This window comes from Polypterus senegalus, unplaced genomic scaffold (assembly GCF_016835505.1).
Source record: "Polypterus senegalus isolate Bchr_013 unplaced genomic scaffold, ASM1683550v1 scaffold_2452, whole genome shotgun sequence".
Taxonomy (NCBI): domain Eukaryota; kingdom Metazoa; phylum Chordata; class Cladistia; order Polypteriformes; family Polypteridae; genus Polypterus; species Polypterus senegalus.
The window spans coordinates 1-4,972 of NW_024384967.1; the positions used below are offsets into that span (position 1 = coordinate 1).

The following is a 4,972-nucleotide window of genomic DNA, read 5'->3' on the forward strand; positions in this document are numbered from 1 at the left end:
GAGGCCTGTGGGATGGGACCCTGAAGATAAATCGCCAGCGTTCACTTGGAAGAGAAACCACTGGTTCGTAACTTGCCCAAGTAAGCAATGTTGTAGTAGTAGTAGTAGGGTTGGTGCCTGGGTTGTAATAGAGATATTCAGTTGCGTGTGAGAGACCCCCAACAGAGCGGTAGTGTGGCCGAGCGGTCTAAGGCGCTGGATTAAGGCTCCAGTCTCTCAGGAGGCGTGGGTTCGAATCCCACCACTGCCATCTTTGGAGTTAACCTTGACCAAAGAAGCTTGCCAAAGGAGGAAATGAAAAAGTTTCACAAGTTCTCTTGAAGGTCAGGCTTTTTTTTTGTTGTTGTTGTTGTTGCTGCTGCTGCTGCATTGTGGAATGCATTTCAGAACAACAAAGAGGCAGAAAGTTTTGTGTACGTGGCCCATTGAATCCACCTGATTTCCTCGACACAGAGCGGCAAACTTTTCGCGTTTGGTAGTGTGGCCGAGCGGTCTAAGGCGCTGGATTCAGGTTCCAGTCTCTCAGGAGGCGTGGGTTCGAATCCCACCGCTGCCAGCAGTCTCTTTCTCTGCTTGCCTGTGCAAGTCACAACCTTTTCACTTAAACCTCCAAAAGCTGTTAGCATCTTTGTTTGGCCACACTTAGACCCTTCGATACCTTACGCTGTCATCAAAGACAAGTCACACACGGTAAGGTAGTGTGGCCGAGCGGTCTAAGGCGCTGGATTTAGGCTCCAGTCTCTCAGGAGGCGTGGGTTCGAATCCCACCGCTGCCAGGTGATGCAAGAGTACCGTCTCTTTAAGAGAGGAGGTGGTTTTCGTTTTCCCCCAAGGTTTAGTGCCTTAAAATGCCGTCAGGTTATGCGACGGACAGTAATCAAGAGGCCTGTGGGATGGGACCCTGAAGATAAATCGCCAGCGTTCACTTGGAAGAGAAACCACTGGTTCGTAACTTGCCCAAGTAAGCAATGTTGTAGTAGTAGTAGTAGGGTTGGTGCCTGGGTTGTAATAGAGATATTCAGTTGCGTGTGAGAGACCCCCAACAGAGCGGTAGTGTGGCCGAGCGGTCTAAGGCGCTGGATTAAGGCTCCAGTCTCTCAGGAGGCGTGGGTTCGAATCCCACCACTGCCATCTTTGGAGTTAACCTTGACCAAAGAAGCTTGCCAAAGGAGGAAATGAAAAAGTTTCACAAGTTCTCTTGAAGGTCAGGCTTTTTGTTGTTGTTGTTGTTGTTGTTGCTGCTGCTGCTGCATTGTGGAATGCATTTCAGAACAACAAAGAGGCAGAAAGTTTTGTGTACGTGGCCCATTGAATCCACCTGATTTCCTCGACACAGAGCGGCAAACTTTTCCGCGTTTGGTAGTGTGGCCGAGCGGTCTAAGGCGCTGGATTCAGGTTCCAGTCTCTCAGGAGGCGTGGGTTCGAATCCCACCGCTGCCAGCAGTCTCTTTCTCTGCTTGCCTGTGCAAGTCACAACCTTTTCACTTAAACCTCCAAAAGCTGTTAGCATCTTTGTTTGGCCACACTTAGACCCTTCGATACCTTACGCTGTCATCAAAGACAAGTCACACACGGTAAGGTAGTGTGGCCGAGCGGTCTAAGGCGCTGGATTTAGGCTCCAGTCTCTCAGGAGGCGTGGGTTCGAATCCCACCGCTGCCAGGTGATGCAAGAGTACCGTCTCTTTAAGAGAGGAGGTGGTTTTCGTTTTTCCCCCAAGGTTTAGTGCCTTAAAATGCCGTCAGGTTATGCGACGGACAGTAATCAAGAGGCCTGTGGGATGGGACCCTGAAGATAAATCGCCAGCGTTCACTTGGAAGAGAAACCACTGGTTCGTAACTTGCCCAAGTAAGCAATGTTGTAGTAGTAGTAGTAGGGTTGGTGCCTGGGTTGTAATAGAGATATTCAGTTGCGTGTGAGAGACCCCCAACAGAGCGGTAGTGTGGCCGAGCGGTCTAAGGCGCTGGATTAAGGCTCCAGTCTCTCAGGAGGCGTGGGTTCGAATCCCACCACTGCCATCTTTGGAGTTAACCTTGACCAAAGAAGCTTGCCAAAGGAGGAAATGAAAAAGTTTCACAAGTTCTCTTGAAGGTCAGGCTTTTTCTGTTGTTGTTGTTGTTGCTGCTGCTGCTGCATTGTGGAATGCATTTCAGAACAACAAAGAGGCAGAAAGTTTTGTGTACGTGGCCCATTGAATCCACCTGATTTCCTCGACACAGAGCGGCAAACTTTTCCGCGTTTGGTAGTGTGGCCGAGCGGTCTAAGGCGCTGGATTCAGGTTCCAGTCTCTCAGGAGGCGTGGGTTCGAATCCCACAATGTGGCGAGTGCTCTAAAGTGCTATATTTCAGCTTTGTTCTTTTTAGTGTTGTGGGTTCAAAGCACAATGTTTTTTAATGGGCTCTGAATTTTTTGTCTCTTTAACACAAGAATTACCAAAGCGTAGAAAAAAAAACTCATAAATCCGTCCCACCTTAAATCCGTTTGCTCCTCTCCGTCCAGTGTCTTTTGTTATGTAAATGTGTCAATAGCGCAAGCAGCCTTGTATTCCATCCTCCCACCACCACAGAAATGGCAGAAATCGCTTTCCCAGCTCAAGTTTTGTTTATCTGTGAGTGAGGTAGTACCTAGTGCTGTATTGTGTATATAATATATCGTTATTTGGAACACATGCATTTCATGTGTGTTTTATGTCTACAACAATCTATGTAAGTGAAGCATGACAGAAATGTTGAACACATACCTAAAAGACAAACTTTTTTCATGTTTTAGTACAAAATTTTGACATGAACTGTATAATGTATGAATGAATGATCCTTTATTGTCATTGTCACAAGTACAACAAAATTATCTCCGGTCAGTACCTTATCACATATATAACAATACAAGAAAACAGGTAGAACTAAACAAACAATATAAACAACATACAGTAGTGCGATTTACATAAATTAGTGCATACATAAGTACGTAACACATATAGCTATTTGTGACCATTTCTACTTTTAGTGGCATTAAGACATGCTATTGTAGTTTAGTAAAAGCTATATTTGAGTCTGTTTGTCCTTGCGTGTATTGCTCTGTACCGTTTTCCTGATGGCAACAGTTCAAAAAGGGAGTGACCAGGGTGTGAGATGTCCTTTATGATGTCATTGGCTTTCTTGAGGCAGCGGGAGCCGTGTAGATCTTCTAATGTAAGGAGAGGGCAGCCGATAATGCTTTGGGCAATGTTGATGACTCCCTGAAGTGCTCTCCTCTGAGCCACTGTGCAGCTAGCATACCATATGCATATGCAGTATGTTAGGATGCTTTCTATGGAAGCTCTATAAAAGCACACCAGCAGTCTCTGTGTGATGTTATTCCTCCGGAGTACCCTCAGCAAGAACAGTCTCTGTTGGGTCTTTTCAGCAACTCAGAGGTGTTCACGCTCCAGGATAGGCTTTCCTCTATGTTGACTCCCAAGAACCGAAAGTCTGCCACCCTCTCCACACAGTCACCGCTGATACTTAGTGGTTGAACTTCTGTCTTGTTTCTTCAATAGTCTATTATGAGTTCTTTTGTCTTTTTAGTATTTAAGACGAGGTTGTTATCCTTGCACCAAGAAGACAGCTGCTCCACCTCATCTCTGTAGGCAGACTCATCTCCCCCAAATATGAGCCCCACCACGGTAGTGTCATCTGCAAATTTCACAATAATGTTGCTCTGGTGGGCGGGGGTGCAATCACATGTGTAGATAGAGTAGAGCAGTGGACTAAGCACACAGCCCTGAGGTGACCCAGTGCTGAGGCTTAGAGTTGGTGATGTGTGACGCCCACTCTCACTTTCTTTCTGCGGCCAGTGAAGAAGCTGTTGATCCATCTGCAGGTGCTGTGAGGAAGCCCCAGGTCTTTTAGTTTGACATCCAGTTTGCTGGGACGAATAGTATTGAATGCAGAGCTGTAATCTACAAACAGCATGCGTATAGGTTCCTTTCTTCCCCAGATGTGTTGTAGCAGCATGGAGTGCTATGGCTATGGCGTCCTCAGTAGATCGATTTGCTCTGTAAGCAAACTGATACAAGTCAAGGCCACAGAGTAGGGCTGCTGTAATGTGATGATGAACCAAATTCTCAAAACATTTCATTGCCACTGGGGTGAGTGCCACTGGTCGATAGTCATTAAGGCTGGAGATGTGAGGTTTCTTGGGCAAGGGTATTATAGTGGAGGTCTTGAGGCAGGGTGGAACCGTCGACTGTGCGAGGGATTGGTTGAAGATCCTGGTGAAGATCTCAGCCAGCTGGTCTGCGCAATCCCTCAGTACATATCCTGGTATGCCATCAGGGCCAGCCGCCTTCCTCAGGTTTACGTCCCGCAGCGTACGCCTCACTTCATGTTCCTCCAAGGTGATGATGATACCATCATGGATTGTGTGGTTTTGCCTTGCCTCTAAAGCATCCGGTGTAGTGTCCTCAAACGAGTGAAGAAGATGTTTAGCTCCTCCGCCAATGCTAGGTCACCTTCAGCAGCGCCTAGGTTGGTCTTGTAATTCGTCAGCTTCTGGATACCCTGCCACATCAGCCGGCTGTTCTTGCTTTCCAGGTGGCACTCGATTTTCCTCCTATAATCCGCCTTGGCCTCTCTGATGCCTCTTTTCAGGTTGGCTCTTGCCATACTATAGTGGTCACTGTTCCTGGACCTGAAGGCATTATTCCTCTCCTTTAACAGCTGTCGAACTTCCCGGGTCATCCAGGGCTTTTGGTTAGGGTAAACCCGGATGTATTTGTCCACTGTGACAGTATCTATGCAGTGTTTAATGTAGCAAAGGACACTGTCCGTGAATATTTTCAGGTCTTGATGTTTGAAGATGTTCCAGTTGGTTTTATCAAAACAATCCTGCAGCTGTTGAGAGGCACCCTCCGGCCATGAAGTAACAGTCTTTGTGCTGACCGACGCGGTTTTCCTGATGGTGGCATAAACAGGAATTAGGAGCAGGGACAAATG

General features: G+C 47.1%; 8 non-coding genes across 8 annotated transcripts; all 8 read left to right on the top strand.

Annotated features, from left to right (window-relative positions):
- The first annotated feature begins 168 nt into the window (after positions 1 to 168).
- Positions 169 to 250, top strand: trnal-aag. The gene has a single exon. It is a non-coding gene; the product is annotated as a tRNA-Leu (tRNA).
- Positions 251 to 474: 224 nt separating this feature from the next.
- trnal-cag lies at positions 475 to 556 on the top strand. Its single transcript has one exon. It is a non-coding gene; the product is annotated as a tRNA-Leu (tRNA).
- A 138-nt stretch (positions 557 to 694) lies between these two features.
- Positions 695 to 776, top strand: trnal-uag. The gene has a single exon. It is a non-coding gene; the product is annotated as a tRNA-Leu (tRNA).
- Positions 777 to 1,049: 273 nt separating this feature from the next.
- On the top strand, positions 1,050 to 1,131 carry trnal-aag. The gene has a single exon. It is a non-coding gene; the product is annotated as a tRNA-Leu (tRNA).
- Positions 1,132 to 1,358: 227 nt separating this feature from the next.
- On the top strand, positions 1,359 to 1,440 carry trnal-cag. The gene has a single exon. It is a non-coding gene; the product is annotated as a tRNA-Leu (tRNA).
- A 138-nt stretch (positions 1,441 to 1,578) lies between these two features.
- On the top strand, positions 1,579 to 1,660 carry trnal-uag. Its single transcript has one exon. It is a non-coding gene; the product is annotated as a tRNA-Leu (tRNA).
- Positions 1,661 to 1,934: 274 nt separating this feature from the next.
- trnal-aag lies at positions 1,935 to 2,016 on the top strand. Its single transcript has one exon. It is a non-coding gene; the product is annotated as a tRNA-Leu (tRNA).
- A 217-nt stretch (positions 2,017 to 2,233) lies between these two features.
- trnal-cag lies at positions 2,234 to 2,328 on the top strand. Its single transcript has one exon. It is a non-coding gene; the product is annotated as a tRNA-Leu (tRNA).
- The last annotated feature ends 2,644 nt before the right edge of the window (positions 2,329 to 4,972 follow it).